At 31.3% G+C, this 23,617-nt stretch overlaps 1 protein-coding gene and 2 pseudogenes across 2 annotated transcripts in view; 1 reads left to right on the top strand and 2 right to left on the bottom strand.

The window, feature by feature from the left end:
- Nha1 (Na[+]/H[+] hydrogen antiporter 1) overlaps positions 1-23,617 on the top strand; it is a 235,547-nt gene that overhangs the window by 118,047 nt on the left and 93,883 nt on the right. The window lies entirely within an intron of this gene.
- LOC116431174 (5S ribosomal RNA) lies at positions 11,761-11,880 on the bottom strand (annotated as a pseudogene).
- LOC116431180 (5S ribosomal RNA) lies at positions 12,682-12,801 on the bottom strand (annotated as a pseudogene).

The raw sequence follows: 23,617 nt of genomic DNA, 5'->3' as shown, positions 1-23,617 counted from the left end.
CCCACTTCGGCAACGCATGAACACTCGAGGGTCTCTTTATCTCTTACCGAACTCCGTCGTAAGTTATTGTTGAAAGTGCATTCTGGGAAGTAGCGCATGAGATACATTCGACACAACAACAATAACAACAACAATTAAGATGCAGAGTGTTGCCAATCTTCAACGTTTAAAATTAATTATGAGAAACCAGCAGTGAGTGTTACTTGATATCTCAAGTTAACCCATGCTTTCCGGTTGCATACATGACTGAAACAGTTGATACTATGAATAAAAATAAATTTTACTTCTAACTAAAGTAAGTGGTACAGAATCGAATTTTTTTCTTCGAATAGTTAACATAGAAAGCACACTGACGTCTTGTTCATTTGCACTAAGTTGTCTGGTTGAATTAACTATTGTTTCTATAAAATAATCTTCGGAAATGAGAATTCGCATAAAGATTCACAGATTGTTCGTGTGCATCAAATAGCTGATAAACGATGTTTCCTTTTATTTCCTGTATTTCTACGTATTTTTATTACAGTCACTAGGTTATATCAAAGTATTTTTTATAATTCTTTACTTGGTATTTAATAATTGATAATTAAGGAGAAGTAACTTGGAATAGAACTGACTTGGAATAGATACATAAAACAATTTAAAACCTTTCCTACTGTATAATAAGTTCTTTATCGAATCAGTTTGTTATGGATCCAAACAACTATTTAAAATGAATACTAATATCTTCATAAACATGCGATACAACACTTCAATTGTAAATTATGTAAAACGAAAATAATAATAAATATATACATTATCTTGTATTATTAATAGTTAGTAAATGTACAGTTTTTTTGTACAATATTGCAGCTACATCAATTAAAAAGTATTATTAGAAAACATGTTTCATTTCGCTCCATAGATAGTTGACACACAAATTCTCAATAATATTATAGTTATACTATACTTAGTAACAATGAACCTTTAAGAAATCGATTTTATTCCAATATTTATTTGCTCTTTTGGACAAATTAATATTTGAGAAAATCATAGACAAATACACATTTAAATAATAAAATTTTTTAAAAAGTAGATTAACAGGAGTCCTTACACGTATAGTGTGAAATTTTAACACATGATTATAGTCATCGTTAAGATACGGGAAGCTCCCAGCGGTGGGTGATTATATAGTTACCCTCAGGACACAGTGTGTGTTCGATGCTGGATAACTACAATCACCTCTAGCAACGAAAAGGGAACTTGGTCCCATAATACGCCGTGCGCCAGTTGCCATTAACTGCTCCTTTCCATCGTTAACTATCGATAACTTTCTTGCATCCGAATTTATATTTGTAATTTAAAAATTCTTATTAAAGAAGAAAATTCTTTAAAAGAATGGGAACAGTTAAATATAAATATTACTATTTGCCTTTTTTATTATTCATTGGTATATACTTTGCTATTGATACATCAAGACACTCCGATTAACGCTAAAGGTACCGAGCAGTTAGAATGACTGATTTCTAATTTTCTATAAAAACTAAAACAATATGTTTTTTAAGATTCGAAGGGTCTAGTAGTCTTGCACCTGTGTAAATGCACAAATTTAATTCAAAATCTTTGGCAAACGCGCCTTCACAATTTGAATACTTGCAAAATAAAAACTCTGAAATGGGTTAATTTGGCCCGCCCGGTAATTTTAGTGTTAAACCGTTTGCACTCCAACGGTTTCCAAGGAAAATCTTATAACGTCAACATTTTTTTGTTTCTTATGCGTATGTAATATATTATGTAACGGAAAAAGCTCGTGCGGGCTCTTAAATCGAAATTTAAATACAGAGAATATTTTTGTATTTTGTTATAAAATACAGAATAAAATTTAATTCATGAAACTAGTAAAGTATTCATTGAAATCATAAATTCATTGCTAACAGGAAAACCGCACGAATTTTTTCCGGTACCTAATATTATATATTTGAAAGTAAACGTAATAAGTAAGAGCTTATGAACAGTTTCGTCTGAGTGTTAAATTATTCTCTAAAATACAAATGTGTTATAAATTATTTGAAATTTTCCAATGTATAGTAATAAATATTTTACATGCTTGGGAGGAGTATTTCAAGCACAAAACATTAAAAAAAGAATTGTGTATAGGTATAAAATCATAATTGTAACTATTTCTTTTTTTATAATTAACAGTTTTGAACATGATTAACACATTAAACGCCGCACGATTTCGTAGAACAAAATGCACAAAATAGAAAACATATAATATTAAATCATTTGATTGAATTGAATTATTATTATTGCACGTTCATATAGCAGAATGTCAACATATTAGGTAGCATTATTAATAATATAGAAATGTTTCCAAATAATCATCGTTTAATTGAGTGAAATGTAATAATTCGATTTGGTTAGGGGTCATCGGTGACCATCAGGCATTCAATGTGTTAATGCCTATCATAGATGTCCAATGTGAATGTAACGCACACAAATCTCGTTGCTCGTTTCGAGCTTGTTTCGACCTGCAAATCACTTTCGGTAACGTGGTCCACCACGTATATAGAAACACATTTAAACACCCTAAACTCCAGCCATCCTGTATCGAATAGGCTATAGAATCAATCATTCGCTTAAGCCTGGATCGAGTTAGGCGAAAATTTCGGAGCACTTGCCACGCAAGGAGAAAACGACGCGTCTACCTCCCATCTATTCAAATCGAAGGAAGGTGCTTACCTAGCAAAGATTTTAATAAAACGGTTCTATTTGAGCTCTGAGACGAATTGGAATTCCGCAATTATTCTGAGAATTCTTGGTAGCAGAGTTCAATTCAAGACTGCGTGCAAAATTTAATCGTTCGAAACAAATAATAATTAGTAAGTGGTATGTAGATTTATCTATTTTGATCTTATTACTATACAATCAATATTATTACTTTACTTTATGCTTATGAATAGACAGCGGACCTTTGTGCAAATTCCAAATTTTAAGAGTGTAATTAGGAAGATAGAACCACTGTGGAAAATGATTACTCTTAACAAATATTATAGAAAGCACTACACTTTATATATTTTACACATTTCTCGTTCTGCGTGCATTCTGTCCAGGTTTGCATCTAGATTTCCCATAAATGCATAAAACTCCGCAGTCTACTTGGGAATATTGGTTCAGTTTACTGTAAATTCTTATACAATACACGGACGATTACCTACAAATGAAATTAACGATTATAATTTAATATTCACATATTAATTAATTTAGTAAATTTAGAATTATCAAAATGTTGACTCAGTACAGCTCATTAAGAAAAATTGATATTTTCATAGTATACAAGTAGAACTAGTCCTATATAAAAAGAAATTAGATAGTCGTGACATTTTTGTTACATAATTGTAAGAAATTTGACAAATTTTATGCATTGTATTATTTGTTTAAAACAGATATTTTTCAGATATAACAGATATATTTGATAAATAAAACATTATACACTTGGGTTCGTTATTATCATCAGTTTTAATTATAAGAAGCTGAGGTGTAAATATAAGGAATGTGGACACCTATGTTAGTAACAATAATAATAATAAAATATTTAATATTACTCATAATGATGTAGAATGAGTGTCCATCCAAGTGTTCCATTATCGTTAATCTAAACTAACGATCGGCATACATATATAAGACTTAATGTGAAACCGAACAATTGCTATTGAACAATAATTCCCTGTCGGCAACAACAATGCTCAATTGTCGTAAAATGATTTACAGGAGCCCCTATTGTTATCGTGAATAATACTGTATGTAGCTACAACGTACATATCAGTTAAAGCACAACGCGATTGATATACCAGTTTAATGAGTGTTTTTCACAAAAGGAAATTCTTTTGTTGTAACGAAAGTACAAGACAGATATACAAATGTTGTAAAACATTTTTAACAGTTATTTCAGTTTCTTGTCACATTTTTCTAACAAATTTTTCTAACAAATTGCTGTAGTATTTATATACAGTCATAAATGAATAACTCATTCCGACGAATATAGTTGAGAAATTTATTTTGTATGTATTATATAAAAAGAAATTACTAAGTTTCCGTTTGATATAACACAGAAATTGGGAATTTAATATTTATGTTACAACAAGTTTCTTACACTAAACAATAAACTGTTAAGTGAAATAGTGTTCAAAAATTTCTGCATTATAGATTTGTATCAACTTTATTCCAATTGGAATTCTATTATCTTTGTATAGATTTTTTTCGATACTTTCATAATTGATGGGTATGTTTAAATGAACGGTAAGTGAGTAAGTTTACGTCACTGGTAATGTTGTTCAATGAAAATATAATATTGATCCATTACTTTAATAATTTTCAGATTGTGCTGCTTATGTTTAATAAACGTTTATATATATATATTGTAATAAAAAATTAAGTGAGTGAAGAATTTCGATAAAATTTTCTTAAATAAAATTATATATATACAATCTCTACATTTATAATGTAGAATTACATACATGGGAAAAATTTGAATTTCAATATAATAAATATTAATATTCCCCAGTTTATATCAATCAAAAGAAAGCCATATTGTGTATTTACGATTATATAACTTCCACAGTAAATATTAATAATATTACAGAAATGTTACATAACACTTGATATAAATATATAACATAAAGAACATTTCTTTAATTATTTCTCTCATCCCTTTCCAACTATGACTAACGATTTCCAACATTTACTTATAAAAACTTAACAATTTTGGCAATAAGATGGTTATATCTATAATCAACACATAATTCCTCGTAACATCAAAGAATTATTAATAAAAAGCTTCCACCATCCCAGCAACAAAATAAATCATAATTCAAACAATCGACGACTTGCATTACTAATACAGAACCCATGAGCAACAACAATCGAGAAAGTTAAAATACAAAAAGCATTCAATTAACCATTCTTAACCTATAATTAACAATGTTCGGTAGGGAGGAAAAAGCTCCTTTCACGTCTCAGGAATTTCGTCCTATCGATGGTTAACGGGAAAGAATGAACGGTGAGGGGGTGAAAGAGAGAGAAGAGTACGAAAATGCGGAAGATTCAATAAACGGCGGGCGAGGATCGTCACATTGGACGGGAATAATAATCGACGACACGGGAACGCGGTAGAGAAAGGGGTCGCCGAGACGGAGAACGATCCCCATCGAAGCAATTAGAGAAATGGAGTCGAATGAAGGGCTCTCGATATCATTATCATTCCCGTTTCCACGTGATTTCATTAAAAGGCTATCGAGAGATATCGAGCCAGCCTCGAGTCCCTCCGAGCAATAAACCGAGCGGACCCGTGCACCGACGCGCAAGAAGCGCGAGTCCGGCCAGCGATTTTCGGTTTATCATCGATAAACACGCTTCCGCGCGGTGAATACGGGCCGAGGGTGGAGAACCAGGTCCTCGCGTCCCTCTTTTCGACCAGAGAATACGGCTCCTACGAATGCGCGACCGATCGTGCTGGGACTTGATATTGCACTCCGAAGTATCCGCATCGTATTCGACCCGAAACCATTACGCCCACACAAATGCTCCCCCAGTGCAAATTTACCGGAGGACGCGAGGCTCCGGAATTGTGCACTCAAATCCGCTGAACGATACCTCTGCTCATTAGTAGCTGACCGAGACTTCAAAGGACAAGGCCGGAAATAAGTAAATTTGTACGCTGATCGAGTACTGAACAGTTTTTCAGAGTCACGCCGCGGCGCATAGTTGAAATCGTCAGACACTAGGCACCTGATAGAAAATTAATTTTTCTGTTTCTGTACTGTTAGATTATTTATCTATGTATAGTATTATTGTTGAACAAATATGTATTTGCAACCTGAAACCATATTTTGCCCGTAATTCGGTAAATATTACTTGGAAGTCTCAAAACTTACCTAAAATATGATTTAGATACTTGTTTGGCTATGCTTGCTGCCATTAATGTGGAAAATTATAAGCTACATTAGATGTGAAAGAGTACTTTAACATACAATTATAATACATTTGAATAAGTTTCTTATGTATGAATTTACATGCATTATCTAATGACATTTTAAAGTTTAATTTTCCAATTTTCTCGCGTGGTCTTCCTTTCTCATGTTCTTGTAACTTCTTGACTGCCCTTCTTTTTTCTTTCTCAATTTTATTTTCTTTTGCTGCTAATATAATTTGCTTTGATGTTGCTTCTTCCTTTTCAATTTTTAGTCTCTTCCTTCTTTATTGGCTTTCGTAATATCATGTTACTTGCAAGACGGTAAAATAGAAGGTTAAAGAAATTATTTTGTGGTGCATCATAAACTCTAAAATAATTGTGTAAATTAAATTGTAAATTAAATGAAGTAATAATTAGTATTGTAATTATATTTTATACGGTACAAATGTATTATTCTTATTCATTATACTTCATTCATGAATGTTACGTTTAATTTTACAATTAAATATTTTCGCAATATATTTGAAGAATTATTTAAGTTGTTTATGCTATAATTTTTGCTATTTGTATTATTTAATTAATAAGTATAGAAATTATTAACTTATATTCATCAAACTGTTTACAAAATGATGTTCATTTGATTATGATGTAGTAAAATTAACTGAAAATTTATAAAAACACGATAATTAAAACCGGTACAGTAAACATTATTGATACATCTGTTCAATATGAATTGCTTCGCATAATGATCTATTAATAATGTAATCATTCAAAAATTTATTTGCAAAGGTTGTAAAAAATTCATGTTTACTTGAAGCAATTTACTATAAACAATATTCAGAAATATAAGTAATGATGACAATTAGTAAATGAGCTTCTTATTTTAAGTGTGGCTAAAAGTCCATTTTTTAAAAAAAATCAGTTATTATAATAGTTACGATACTACATTATCTTTCTATTTTCAAGCGATATTTTAAAAATGAACTTGAGTCACTTTTGAAATAAACTCCTCAAATCATCTGAAGAAAACAGAACATTCGTTTTATAACATAGTACTTTTGTTCTATACAAAGGAAAATAAGAACTGGTTGTTTAAAAATAAATATACTATAGTCATTTAAGTTTTTTAATTAAGTAAATAAATTTGTATGCATGACGTAAATATTTTCAGGAACATTACAATGAAAGTTAAATTTAGTTTAATATTCCCCTAATTAACATATTTATTGCTGATCAATATTGATAAAAATTGATTCTTTCAATCGCTAAAAATCTTGCCTTTAAGAATTGTTCATAACTAAATTGGGGAGCTTATAAATTAATAACTACATAGATTTCTCTCGCAGATCTTAATAATTTTTAAATATGCTGAAAAAGTCAGTATTTTAAATAACCTTTGCCTCTTAAAAAAATCTTGGACTCTTTCAGTTTCCAAGATATTTATTAAAAAACCGACATTCTCTAATCCTGTAATCTTTCTCACTAGTATAGTTTCCTATAACATATTCACAAATGATCAAAATCAGTATAAGAGAGTAGTTAAACCACAAGTGATCCCTAAAATATAACATACTCCCTAACTGAAACTTTATTCGGAAAAAAGACTCAATGTTTTTCATAAAGTCTTTTGAATAACATTTTTGTGTTGGTTACATGGTATCGTTGCATTTGTTTGTACCTTTTGAAGGTAACGCAATTTGTGTTTTCATAAAAGTTCTCGCGGTAAAAAATTCTCCGGGCAATTTGCATACGTGTGTAACATTCACGCGAGACGATGCCGTACCTTTGAGTGGCTATCGCACACGGAATCCTTTTGATCCTGACGGTCGCAAGCACCGTCCTGCTTACGCTCGTTCTTCTCCTTTCTTTTTATTTTTACGGTTATTCCTAGGAATAATTAGCTTTAATTGCTCTCGAGGCTTCTCACTCGCCTCAGGACGCACACAAAAATAAAGGAAACATACATATATTTGAGGAGCCGTTTATGAACCTCCAACGGCACTGTTAATTTTCGCATTTCCTTTGTGCTGTAATATTGTTTGCGCTACCCAGAAGAGGCTTATTACCTGTGCTCCGACTTCTCTTTGAAAACGAAACCGCCCATCATGGTTCTTCTCAAAGTAATACTCGCGTTTATGCGCAATCCGTTTTTCTCTTAACGCATTCAAACCTTTGGCTTCAACGAATATTTATGTCGTCAGGTTCAAGTTTTTTAGCGGATTGCGATTTGCATTCAATATTTTGCATCTTTTTTGTTGCAAGAAACTCGTAGCAAAACATTGGACTATGCAGTACGAAGTTGCTTTAATGTTCATTTTTGAAAGTTTCGTCGATATGAAGTAAGGACCCTAATTAAATAAAATATTTGGGAAAGAGTATTCAAGTAAGTCGTTATCTTACTTTACTCGAAGTCACCTTAAAATAATTATATGTTGATTTATTTGAAATAGCAAATGATTTTTATCCGAATTATTTCAGTATTTGACTATCAGATGAAATAACTTTTTACTTCATTTTGTATTTTATAGTTGAACAAATGTTTCCACAAGTAATTTTTTATATTGTTTCTCATTCTGTTATGTTGACATTAGTAATTGCACATGTGTTGAAATATATCATCTATTTTAAAGGTAATATATAAATATTTCGACGCATCACTTTGTGGTGAGATTAATATGTTCTTTGAATAAATGAGTTCAAATAAAAAATCATTAGCAAATTATGTATTTATATTGAAGACAAAATGAAATTACTTTATCCATGTTATTTGTATTTCTATGAAAATCAATGTGTTATTTCAAATTGTTATTTTTTATTTTCGTTTGAAATAATATTTACAAAAAATTAACAACACGATGTTTGTATTTCAGAGCAATGCTAATTTTTATAGAAATTAATTCCATATTATTCGTGACCCAAGTAGCACATTGTCGAGGGTGGATGCAACAAAAATTTGCAACAATAATCATGAAATGCATTACAACTATTTCCTAATTAGATTCCAAAAAATTACTTAATTTCCCAGTGGCTAATCAAATGCATATTTCTTATTATAATATATTCCCTATAAAAATTAAATTTAAAGTGAAATTGTCGCGAGTCTAACTCGATATTATCAATAATGTAAGAAATTATACTATAATCATACTATAATAATATAAACGTATCTTATCCAGTACCGATTTCATTCAAATAATACACTTATTTCTTTTTATTTGTCTCAACCAACAATACAATCGGAAGAAATTCGTACAGACTTCCTACGACAAAAGTTATCCCATCGTCCTGACTTATTTTGATCCCCGTGATTCCCCTCATCCCATTGATACAATCTACAACCCACCATACACACTGAACTCCATTGAAAACAAAATGTTTTATGCCAAACAAAAGACATCTAACCCGCAATGCACTAGTTTCTATGCAAGTCTGCTATACGTGATGGAAATACAGATCGTTCACAGCGACAGTAAGTGAAAAATAGAAGTAGAGGCGAAGGCAGAGGACAGTTCTATTTCGGAACTCTTTCGATCATTCAGAAGATCGATCCAGCGTGCATCTAAGTTCACTTTAAGTGTCTCTCTACTGGCACACTCGACCAGGGTCATGTATTTTTCTGTCGCGAGCATTTAAATGTAAAACCGCTGCGCATTTCGGGCACCGCAGTCTGAACGTAGGAAGAATGAGTTTTACAGACGAGTTTCGGGAAATGTCTTTGCTGAATGTCTCGCGGTGATAAATGATGGTGAGTCGTATGCGGTTTCACGATCGCGATGAATATATATTTCTTTCATTCATACGGAGGCTTGCTGCTCGTTACCTGCGTGTCATGTCTGCTCCTGGTGCTCCTTCTTGATACGAATAACAGACATTCTACCTTGTAGACTGTCGTGTCTTCATGAATAAACAATGATACATCTATATTTCGTGCTCTCGCAATTATAATGCATATCACACTCTAAAGAAATACTATGATATAGCTTAATATTTGTTTTATGATCTTTTTCGCCGTAACTGATAGAATTACTGTTCGGCTTTTAATAAATTATACTTTTATTGAACACAATGCACGTGAAGCAAACCGCAAGACATATAAAATATGAACGTATTATAAAATAGTTTTTATAAAATCGTTATTGTAAAATCGTTATTGTAAAATTATTCTCACGACTGCAAAGATATTAAATACGTCGATATCGATTCATATACTTTTCTAACACTACCTCTTGTTGACGTATTTAATATCTTTGTAGTTGTGAAAATAATTTTGTTATTGAGTTTCATTTATAATTTACATGTCTTGCGATTTGTTTAAATTGCGTTGTGTCTAATAAAAGTATAATTTGTTAAAAGCCTAACAACTATTTTATCATTAATAATTTAGAAGAAAAAGAAAATATTTGGTGCTTATTTTATTTTTAGGTTTCTTGTGAAAGTTGAAGTTTGATAACAGTCAAGTAATATTTTATTTGTATAACAAGAAAATAAATAAAATTTATATTTGTCTAATTTGGTTTAAAATTTTCATCGCGAATCTGATTCAATATTTACGTGTTTTAAATAAATACTTTCTTTGTGCCAAAAAAATTCTTCATATTTATTCACACTAAACCTTTTCACGTGTAAGTTTTTTCGCTAAATATATTTATCAAGTCCTAATGAAATATTATTGATATTTTTTACAACTAATCACTATAAAGAAAGCACAGACAAGAACTTTATAATTTTGTTTTATAATTAATTAATATATAATTTATAATTTTATTTTATAATTAATTAATATATAATTTATAATTTTATTTTATAATTAATTAATATATAATTTATAATATTATTTTATAATTAATTAATATATAATTTATAATTTTGTTATGTCATACCAAACGAATATGAGTCGCCTCTCGAGTGAAAAGGATTAATTTGCATGAAAAGTAATCGACCATCCGCATTAGTTCATAAAAATTGCCCAATCAACAATATATTAATAATGTTTTAAACATCTACTTCTTTGTCGTGCTTATGGGTGAAGATGACCGGGAAACGGTTGAACGAGGCTAAATAAATATCACGGTGACAGTCGATATCTGGAAAACCCGATATGATCACCAGTCATCGTCTGATGACAGGGTCTGTTTATGTACTTTCGTTTACCCTTATTTTTGACCACATATAGCATAAGTCGGGGAGACATGGCCCACTTTTTAAAAAAGAACTAGTACATCGTAAATATATCTAACAAATAGATACTTAACAAAAAATAAATTATATTTATGAAAATAAATATAACTATATAAGAGGAATAATGAAATAGGTCTCTGTACAAGGTTCAGTTCACAACTCAAAAAAAGTAAAAAAATTTGCCATATCACCCGGAATTACCCTAGGGCCAAGGCTAAAACACTGTTATAGATATTTTGACATTGAAGCGGTGAGTGGGCACCTGCTTTTAATATCACTTAAAAATATGTTGATGCTAACTTTACTAACCACTGACATCCTGTAAGAACATCAATAGACACAATAATAGAGACTGAGACTTCAGACTAGTTAAAAGTAAACATATGAAGGAAAATTACAGACCTTGCTAATATTTTCAATCCTTATTTAATTTCTGCGCAAATTTAGTTCTCATTCTAAAAAAGGAAGACCAAATATTTCAACAATTCTTCGGAGATGTATTTCCCCATAGACGTCACTTTATATACACATAAAAGGGAAAATATTCTATTTAAAATTCCGTACAACTTTCATAAAATGGTTTTCTAAAATGTTCTCCTATTATTTGTCCCTTCAAAAAGAAAAAAAGGTTCTCAAGCCAACATCACGTGGTGTTCCCAGGCAGTCTCCCATCCAAGTACTAACCACGCCCAGCGCCATTTAACTTCGGTGATCGGACGAGTACCGGTGCACTTGAGCGCAGTTTGAACGTTGGCGGGAAATGCAGTTTATGAAGTGGAAGAAATAAAACAGAACATTCCTAGAGTGAATTCTCATAGGTTTTTACAATAAAATAACGTGAATACGTAGTAACAGGAATGGATGTGGTGATCCTTTCAAATATATAACATGTTACTCTGTAAGTCCTTCTGCTCTATTTTATTATCTTTATAAAACAAATTCCGCCACCGTTCAAACTACATTGTAACGTACCGATTTTCGTCTGATTACTGAAGTCAAGAAGCTCTGGGTGTGGTTAGTGGGCTAAAGATGGAAGAGGGACCGTTTCAGCAAAGCGTACGCTAGAACCGTTAATGCGTGAGACAATGGGCGATCTTCATCGCATTCCGGCCACTCCGACCTGTAAACCTTTCGGATGCTGCCTTCAGAGCAACAGTATATACAATTCTATGTCATAGTACCAAATGTTTCCCGCAATTATCTCGGAAATCACATGTTTGTATAATTTTTATCAGAGGACTAAAGTACTTAAGATGTGTATTTGTAAATACAATATTTGTCAATTTTGCAAAAATCAGAGATAGAGAGAGAATTTTGTAATATTACTGTTCTTGTTAATTTTTCTTATTTTATTTAACTTCGGCATAGTTTAGTTTCTATTGTAAAGAAAGAAGTTTTGATGTATTGAAGAAATTTTATAAAAATGTACCTGACCAAAGGTGTTATCTTAAAAGGAAAAATGTTAGGTCTTTACTGATGTTTCAAAAATCATTTAACGTCTGTAAATTGTAGTGTTGAAAAATTTGCTTTCCACGACTTTTTTAGAAAAAAAATTATGCCAACATCACGCGGTGTTCCCAGGCGGTCTCCCATCCAAGTACTAACCACGCCCAGCGCCATTTAACTTCGGTGATCGGACGAGTACCGGTGCACTTGAGCGCAGTTTGAACGTTGGCGGGAAATACAGTTTACAAAGTGGAGAAATCAAAACAGAAACATTCACAGAGTGAAATCTAATAGATCTGTAGAATATAATAATATAAATATAGAATAAATATAATAATATAAATATTGAGGATGACACTCAATGGCCAAAACGATTAGCCAGATAACTGCGTTCGACGAGTATACACGTCATCTTAAAGTCAAAATGATACTAATTCTTTAAAAGATAAATTATTCAGTTTTTCAAATAAGCATGTAATTCTTCGTTTTGCTTTATCTTTTCGTTGGAATATATTATAGGTGCATTTGACCTGTGTTAAACGAGTATACACATTATTATTTGATTTCGTTGCGAGCATTATCAGAGATTTCTTAAATTAAATTCCACAGTTAACAGATTAACTCTGCAGAACAGAAAGCAAACAAAATTATGTAATAGTGTACACTGTCTTTTTAAATTTCCCTTTAAATGGAAAATTGAATAAACATTGTAGAATATATTTTACTTTATTATTACAGGTATAGTCTTAGTCTAACAACCACGTAAAATTCATAAAGTAGTATATCCTGCTAGTAATTTTTAATATAAAGTGAAGATTAAGCATCCATACATCTAGTGATAAAGTCGTTCATGCGTACCTTACATTGGAGAGCGATTATAAACTTTATTATGTACTCACAGTGCTTCAGCAATTCTCGATCAGGTTAAAGAAAGGAAGATATCATATGCGAGTGCAAACTGAGAGACTTGAAACGAAAGTAGGTTTCAAGAACGTGAATTACGATATCCTAGTTTCTAGGACCTAGAAGATGTCCTTCCAAGTTTCAGTACAACAGAATTCCTTTGATCCATAGAGAACCGATCGACGTGCATAGAAGATGCTCATTAAACGAACTCCATGTTCCTTTTCCGATAACGAATATCCCGGGTAAAGAGGTCGTAAATCAGTTGCTGTCGTCATTACGTACAAGGATTACCTTTACGTTCAATGACAAATACTAAACAACAACACAAGAGTAAATCTACATATTTTATTATTAGATTTAAAAAATTTTTTCAATATTAATGTTTTTGGAATCTAAAGGTGTATTTTAATCTTTGAAATCTAAAGGTGTACATTATAAATGTTCTATAAACAAGAGGAAAATTATTTTATGAAGTAATTAATTTTATTAATCATTTGAGTACGAATCAGTTTTCTTCGATATGTGTAAAAAATGTGGAGCATATAATTTTATATAAATATGTACTTATTATAAAAAATTGTGACGTTTAAACGTTAAACATTTTTTTATAATGCAATATAAATATGTTTTACAAAAATCCTATTGTTCGTACTGCTGACATAACACGTGATAGTACTCCTTCGCACTTAAAAAGTTACAAATTGTATCTACTATTCATTTCAAATTGTCTAATACTTTAATACAAGTTTAATATTTTTAACGTAAAATTATATTCCGTTCTCCTTTTAAAGAAAAACGAGTCATTTAATTATAATATTGATCTTCGGTATAATAACATATGAAATTTAAGAGTTGCCTAACTGAACCTGAGCATGAGGATATTCAATATTTTAGCCCGATAATTTGATTGGCCATGTATTCCTGACCTTTTTATCTATTCATTAAAAATTTCAAAAGAAATAATGTAAAATATAAATTTTTCATTTGCCAAAAAGGGTAATAATACTAAAATGTATTATCTAAAGAAATTTTTAAAAAATATAAATAATTTAAAGAAAGTTAAGAATTATCATATAAATATCTGTGAATGTAATTTTTAAAAAGTAAAACCTTATGTCTAAGGTAATAGTAATAATGTAGTTTTAATAGCGTAGACTTTCCAATTAATCAAAGAACAAAAAAGGTACATCAGACATCTGCCATATTAGTGGGATGTAATCTTGGATTATTAACTGTCGGGTGGAATGCTTGTTATGTAAATGGCAAAGTGGGTGATTTCTGATTCATGATAAAGTGCTTGCATTGTATATTGTTTACTCGTTAAAAATTAATCAATTTCATTATATTGTATCTGGATGATTCACTTTCAATTTTTCAATAATCCTTCCTATATTACAAAATATTCACTATAAGATATTCAATTAATTTATGATGCAGTTCCGGAATATAAATTGCACTTTTGGTGGATTATTTACTCATGTCATTTAAAATAGATATTTTAATGCATATCTCAACTTATTACTTTAACACTAAAACTATCGAGCAGAGTGACTTATTTGCAATTTTTTATGAAAGTTAGAACTTATTTTTTGAAATTCGAAGGGTCTCCTAGTTTTGTATCTGTGTAAATACGAGAGTTTCATTGAAACTCTTTCGCAAAAACGCCTTTATAATTTAAATATTTGAAAAATAAAAATTAAACCACACTGCAAAAATGACAGAAAAGAGGAAATACGCATTGTTTAATCTTTCAGATTATATTGTCTGAACAGCTTTACTGCAAAAACCCTGTGAATCCCATTCGCATGTTGGTTGTCTATAATAAATGGATATTACGTTATTACGTTCATACGAAACGAGTTTATCCCAGCTATCGTGGAAAATTAGGTTTTCCTTTTTCCTTTATCTAAAAACTGAATTTTGTAATTGTAATCAAACAATTCTAAAATCATTCATGTACGAATTTTGAAAATTAAATCTTTGAAAATTTATTTTATTCTTCTTGAAAATTTAGAAGTTTGAAATTTAGCAAATTTAATAATGTGAGAACTCAAAAGGTTGGGAGTTCGTTAATTTGTTAAATGGCGAATATTATTGAATGAAATTATTTCCATTTACTTTTGAATAATTGTGAAATTATAACTGTTTTCCTCTGATCAGAAACGCTACGATTTGTCTAGATCAGCTCGTTATTGTGAGCAGGTAAGAGATGAATTGTGTCAGCGGCTGTTATACAAGCAATAATGCGCTTCCAATGTTACATAATAATTTATGCCTGACTTTGGAATGACATCCATGCATAAGTCTGCAGTGGGTGGTAATAATTCACGTTCGCTGTTTGGAATATTGATGTCGGATTTCCATCGTTAAAATCTGACCAATTCCAATTTACAGAGAATATTGTTTTTTAACGTGATGCAGACGTTCCCTGGTGTTTCGCTTTTAAGTGCTAATTGATGATAAAGTAGAAGAAATGTCTAAGCTATTTATGTGTTTTTTAAATCAAGAGAACGTCATACAATTATTGATTGACATTATTATTTTTAAATTGATGATAAATTATAATTACAAAGAATTAGAAAGAATATAGAGTAAACAAAATTCATTATAGACGCACCAGAAATTTTCTGCAAATGTCTCAAAAACTAAGCGAAACCACTACTTTGATGGGTGTAAAAAATTGTTTAAAATATTGATTTCTGCAACATATCCAAAAATCGTACAAGTCACAGAGAACATAGATTTTCGACAACTTCACCGTTCTCTAATAAGTTACGCTTATCGATTTAATTATTTATTTGAATAATTTATTCAAATAAAAGTATGCAAATAATTTTTACATACTATTTACATATCCTGTTAGTATAGATGATAAATTTATCACAGAATAATATTCTTTTAATGTTTAATATAACACTTCCAATATTTGACACGTTGCATGCCGCACGCTTTCATACAGCAAAATAAACAAAATGGAAAAAATATAATACTTAACCATTTGATTGAATTGCGTTGTTATTATTGAATATTCATCAAGCTGAACGTCTCCGCATTAGGTATCATTATTTATAATACACAAATGTTTCCAAGTAATAATCGTTTAATTGAATGAACTATAGTAATTCATTTAGTAGGGGGTCACAGGTAGCCCCCATATATAAAAAAAGGAACGAAAGCACTAACCTAACATTTCGATAATCCATCAAACCGTGCTCACAACGACCAACACAAAAGCATAAAAAAAGCAAACAAATCCCAATTCCATTAACAATTCACTCTCCAACGCCAAATCAAATTTCAATCCTCATTCCCTTTCATCAAAATAAAATCTCAGCAGCTAAAAACACCAATCAGGTCTCCGGGGCACCGTGAAATAGATATATATATATAAACTACGGTAGAAACGCCTCTTTAACCCGTCTTATTACGTCTCAATCGTTTATCAATAACTGTCGTTCGTGGATTAGTCTTTAACCGCGATAAAAGTGGAAATCTTGGCATTGCCGAAGACGCCGGGCAAGAATCGAGAAACGCGAGAACGGGGTTCGAGCTTGGTACCATACAACTGTCGGATTAATTCTTATTGTGATTCACGGCCACCCTGTACATGCACGTTTGCGATTAAGTACCGGAGCCGGAGGATAAGTCTAGAGCTGGAGGATAAGCGTCCGCGGCGCGCAGCGGCCAGCGAGCGGGACGCGGATAAACGCGAGGGCGAAGTTGCTCGACACAAATGCGCCTCTTGCGCGGAATCGAGATTATCGAGGGACGCGGAGGCATGCCAGGAATCCCAGTATTTCTGGGTTAGAGGCGTTAAGTCCGATTCGTACAGATGCACGTATAAGGAACGCGCATCTCGTTCCCTCAATCGATAACGCTACGCCGTTGTCTCAGTTGGACTTTATCCCGAACAAATTTATAGCTGCACACACCGGCCACCCTGTCTGATTATTATCGGGGCTGAATCAGGCTTCGCATTCACGGTATTACTCATTCTGATTGTACAATAATTTACGCGCCGCGGAAGATTAACTCTTAACGATCGATCATTTTTCAATAACATTGGAGCTTCGTCTATAACAGCGTTTCTTAAACTATGGGGCGCGACCGCAAATGGGGTCGTAAAGCAAAACGTTGGGGTCGTGCAAATTTCATTCGGATACATGAACTTAAAGGAATGTCTCATTAAAACGTGATTTTCTTTCATTAATTTTTGTATACTTGAAATAAATATACTTTTTTATATTTACAAAAGGTATTAATATATTTTTTTGACACTTAACTAATAAAATAGCAGTAAATTGATAGATTGTGTTTTTTATTCTGCATAGATAATAAAATGTAACCGGTTTTTGTACACTTTGATGTAAGTGGATATGAAGACTTATTCTCACTTTAGTATTAAGTTAAAGTAATGATTGTATAAAAATTTTTTCTAATTTATTCGAAGTAGGTAAAAATGAAACTGAGAAGATTTCTGTGTGTTTGTATTTTGAAAAGTTCTTCAGAATAGGATGAAATAAAAATGTTAGAACTTCATTCTTTTTTAAATGATTCTTAATCCATTGAAATAGCTCGAGAAAGTTATATTTTCTTCGCGTGTATACTTTACCTTTGATGTGTAGTCAATTTCTATGTCTTTATAGTTTGTGAAAATCTTCAAAATACTAAGAATTTCGCCACGTTTAAAGTTTTTTCTATTGCAGGCATTAATACATCAAAGGTTACTATTACTATTACTATTATAGTTTTATTATTTTCACTAGACATAATTTTCATTACATTATAATTTCAATATAAATTTATATTCCTTGAAATGTTTGATATTTAGAGAAGGAACAGTCCTTTAGTCAAAAGAATTTCTCTATTAAAAAACAATCTCTACAAAAATCTTAACACATTGGAAGCTGCTGACGCAGTTCCACGGCATTTTAAAGTCTGCGGCTGGTTGTCGCTGACGTAGTTTTATATCATTCTAAATATATAGGACATCATATCGGAGCATTTTAAATTTGCCAGAGTTTATCAAAACCTTACGAGGTACAATGTATGTGCTTTAAACGCGATATAAAGTATTCGTTATTAATGGAAAATGTGGTGAAGTTTTGTTATTCATAAGACGTGTACAAGTTCCCTTTTGTACACAAATGTACATAAACATAACATAAAAAAAATAATACTATGTCAAGTATCAAATTTTGATATTAAATTTTCAATTGAATGTGATTTTCGTTACTTTGTTATTAAATGTTACATACAATTATCTATTACAAATTATTTTTTAATTTCGTACGTATATGGTTATAAAGCTATAATATAATATTATAGTAATTAATTGTATTATATTTACTAACTTTATTTTCGTGTAACATTTTTGTGCAAAATTATTTTCCTTTCATACGAAAAATATATTTAATGAATATAATCAAAACGTTTTCCAACTTTATTATTTCCACATTTATTTTATTAAAAATTCAGTCCTTTTTATTTCTGTTTCTATTTCATTATTAAAACTCTGTAACATTAATGTGATTGAATTTTGAATATTATAAAAGCATTCAGTGAAATTTCTGACATCAATCGCTCGCTGCGAAACAGTTGAATGGAGTTTTATAAAGATTTTATTTTTACTTTTAAATTTTCACTTGTAAGAAAACGTAACTGTTTAAGTCGAATATTATCAGAAAATTGTGATTCTTTATGACCTTTATAAATTTTTATTTTCAGGGCGTATTTTATGAAAGTCGAAATAAGTTAAAATTTTTATTCGCGAACTTGAAGATTTTTTGTGGTAAACGTAAAATTTAAATGCTATTAACTTTAATCTATATACATATTTCATTATACTTTATCATTTTATTTCATTTAACCTCTTGAGTAAAAATGACGAATCTCGTTCGCACGTGCTCTCCGCGCAAAAATTGATTTTGTAGATTATTTTATAAATCTGCCATGTGGTAACCAAAGTAATTTTCTTATTTTCATAAGTAAATTTTTTTTGTAATCAGTTAATAGCATCAATTTTCAGATTAAAATTAGCAGGCAGAGGAATTCTACATAGTAACAAAAAGGAAAGAAATTAACATCGAAATGGAATACAGATTTATAATTCTTGGTGGTTGCTGAAAACGAGGTCGGGGCCAACTGTAATCGAAGGTCGAACGATTAAATTCAGTCGCGTGTAAACTTCACCAACAGGGATTGTTGTTGTTTTGCTCATATTATAGTGGACCATTGATTCACATTAAGGTTATATTTGGTTGATCTGAATGCGGCGCGAAGCAAATGTAGATCAAGTGTTTATTTTTTAAATACAAGTCAATATGGCGGTAAATCCTACTAAGATATATAATATATTCGTTACCTACTTCCTTTTTATTACAGGTATTTCTTTCAGTTTTAAAGTTCATAAATAATAAAGTTCATAAGCAAACCGTAAATTTTAACATGAAATATTTAACACAAAATAACGAATGGATAGGACTAGAGAATTTCAAATCAGTAATATTATTCTTATGTGTGTGTTTAAGTCATCGAAACACGTGTCCGAATATCATTAAAGAAAGAAAATAGATCCCTAGAGAATGGGACTTGAAATATTTAAATAATCGCGTGGCCCCAAGCTGGGAATGGATATTTTCCAGCGACACGGCTTTTAAATTATTTATTTTCACAGTGCGGTGGCAGCTCGATAAGTTTTGTACATTTATTGTCGAGGACTCTCCTGTTGCGAGGAACATCGACTCGAAAAATAAATCAGCGAAACCAATTTGTAGCATCATTATCGCTGTTGTGTAATAGATTTCTCTTCGTCGATCTTTAATGACCAATTTATATGATACGACTTCTCAGAAACTTGACCGTATGTAGATATTAGTTATGCACATGATGACAACAATATTAATCAATGTTAACGCTTGACTAATTCGAAATCTAATGGCTTTATCTTTTGGATGGGATAACATACTCAAAAAAACTGGCAGCAGTTGTGTTGAGAATCTAAACGTCAATATAACACGAAGATTTTTTATTTTTTCATAAGAGTTAGTATATAATTTGGCTTTATCTTTTCGGTAATTATTTTAAACTACATTCAATATTTATTGAACAATATTGAGATAAATAAAGTAAGGTGAGAAACTGTTGAGATAGGAAAAATTAATTATTTGCAGATATCTACAGTTCAACTTGAAAATTTGAAACATCATTCAATATTAAAATCTTGAAAATACGTTACTGAATTTCGTTCTTAAATGAATACATTATAATTACATGTCCTAATGAAATGCCACTTCTTTGGCATAGCAGAATAATAATTTTAATTAAACATTTATTTATCTTATTGAAAGATATCAAAGGGTGTTTCCATGTATCTCAATAAAAAGTTAAAAGAAATATAGAATATAAAAAAACGGTAATGAAATTGCTGGTAATATAATATAAAACAGAAGTAGATAACAAATGTCACTAACTGTAGGTTAGCATATAAAAATTTGGAAAAACATAAAGTTCAAGGTGAATTGGAATATAATGCTGTTTTATTGCATCAGTCATCCGTTAAAGGTATTGGTAAGGTAACTATAATTATACTTCCATTATATATGCATAATGTATCTTCAAAAATATCTATAGAAATGTAGATTTGATTACATGTAAATACCATCGATTAATTTCTACACTTGTCTAATCGTATAATACCATTTTCTAATTTGCGTATATACATGTAGAAATCATTAACAAATATTTGTCAGATAAAATAATATCGCTATATGTAAACCAAATAAATAGTAATAATTATTCATGAACATTAGATAAATTACAAAAACAAATAGATATTTATCTTTTTCTTTGGTTCTTCAAAATGTTCGAAATTTCCCAAACTCCTGATGTGAAAACTAGCTATAAACTAGCTTTGATGGGTTAAGAGTACTACTAACAAAGTGTAATGAAGAAGAAACTCTGATATCTCGAACAAGATTCGAGGTATCGATATGTACTTAGATACAACATCCAATTTAAACTTCCGTCGTCAATGGGCAACTTTAATGATTCTCTGACGAGTATTCGCAGGTATGTCAAGTTTTAGAGAAAAAGATTTCGCCTTACCGTGTCTAATCGACGAAACAGAGTACACTGTCTGTCTTTTCGTTCCATTTTCTTGTGGAGTTGAAATGAAATTTCAACTGAAATTTGAATTTCGTATATATCTGCTTGTCGTGGCACTGATTGAAGAATAACACAGCCTTTGAAGTAAAGCTACAGGAAGTTAATGCGGCGCGCAAGGAACTTCAATACTTATGTACAGTTTCACAACCAGAAACTTCGTTATTGCGTAAAAAGATCCGTAATTGGAAATTCCGAACCTTCTCATTCTATCTCGTGGAACAAAGGACAGTTGTATAATGAAGTTTTCCCTAAATTTAAGGAAAACGGAAGTATCGCTTGATTAAACGTTTACTTTATCAGTTGGAAGACTTATAATTTAAACATTAAATTCAATGAAGAATAAAGAGTCGAATCATTTATAGCTCTAAGAATTAACACAAGAATAAAAACATTAGAATAAAATAAAATTAAAATTAAATAATCTGAAATAGAATAAACAGGTAATGAAGAAATGGGAAATAAGATTTTTGTGAACGGAAGAACACAAATTTTTATTTTTAGTTTTATGTTTGATGTATTTATAACTACGAATCTTTTTTATGGAACCAGTTCTTTCAGAGTTAATACTTTGTTGTAAAGAACCACTTGCTGCATTGATTAATGCAAAAAGACATGGTACTTACGTACTATACGGAATACCTTTGATTTTAAGAAATAAAAAAGTAATAATAATAGCAATAACACTGATAATATTACTAATAATAATAAATAAATAATAGTAAGAATAATAATAAGAATTATTATAGCAATAACAATGGTAATAATAATAATAATAATAATAACAATAATGATAATAATAATAATAATAATAATAATAATAATAATAATAACAATAATGATAATAATAATAATGATAAAATGTTATAATACTAAATAAATACTAATCTATATATAAAGAAATACATAATTATACCTAAAAAAATATCTCCGACATACGACTATCTACAGACAAATTAATAAATGTATAAAATTGAATTTAAAACATTTTTTAAATAACGAACATAAGCTTACAAACTTTATGAAATTCCGATTAAAAGATCCATTAACCCTGTGCAATTTTGGACCAAACAGGAATTTCACGAGTGTGATATCGGTCGCTATAATTATGGCCTAGATTTTGGCTGATTTAATGGTACTGCAAAGGCTTAACAATACTACAAATACAAATTAAATATCCTATTAATTTGCCAATAACAACTCGTCGGCTGCCAATGAGATTTAGGGAAGCTAAAAATTGGACACTCCTACCGTAGGAGGATCGTACATTAATAAAAATATCTTCCGCGATGGTGGCCAAAAAGGCGCGACCCATCAATCAGCAAGCAGATTCAGCGAGTGGTCCCGCTTTTGAGGTGGCGTACTCGTTGCGATGTAAATGAAAATCGACGAGTCCGAACACGGCTATCCCGGTATCGGGAAAACGCGGAATTTGCCCGATGAAAACTCCAGGATCCCGTGGATCGTTAAAGACGGCCGGGCTCGAAGTTTGCGGGACCGGTTCCGTGGAGGCAGGCCGTCCGAAACTTATCCTATTACGAGTTTCTCGGTAAGAGGGGCACGGTCTTGGTCGGGTAACCGGGCGTTCCTGCAAGGCATCGGCAATCTTCAGGGAGAAAGAGTGGGAAAGAGAGTGAGACGCGAAGAAAGTGAGACAGAGAGAGGGGGAGCACGTCGAATTAACACCGGGCGACGCAAACTCGAGCGATAACCTGTGCTTCCATCCTGGGACGGAACACGAAGGACGCAGCCTCAAAGCAAGACACGAAGGCACAAGTGACCCCCAACCCCCGTTCTCACACCGAAAACTGCTTGTCAGGGCTTTGGTCGAGAGGAATTCCTTCTCGCGAATGAACTTGAACGCCTCATACGAACTTCCCGGCGCTTCTGCTGATGAAGAGCTATCCCGGTGACCCTACGTAATTGAAAAACGAGGCGCCGCACAGTGGACAAAACCCAAAAGATCGACTACAGTAT

This window comes from Nomia melanderi, chromosome 2, assembly GCF_051020985.1.
Source record: "Nomia melanderi isolate GNS246 chromosome 2, iyNomMela1, whole genome shotgun sequence".
Lineage (NCBI taxonomy): Eukaryota > Metazoa > Arthropoda > Insecta > Hymenoptera > Halictidae > Nomia > Nomia melanderi.
Note: the sequence above shows the minus strand (reverse complement) of the source record. Positions and strands in the feature narration are given on the sequence as shown.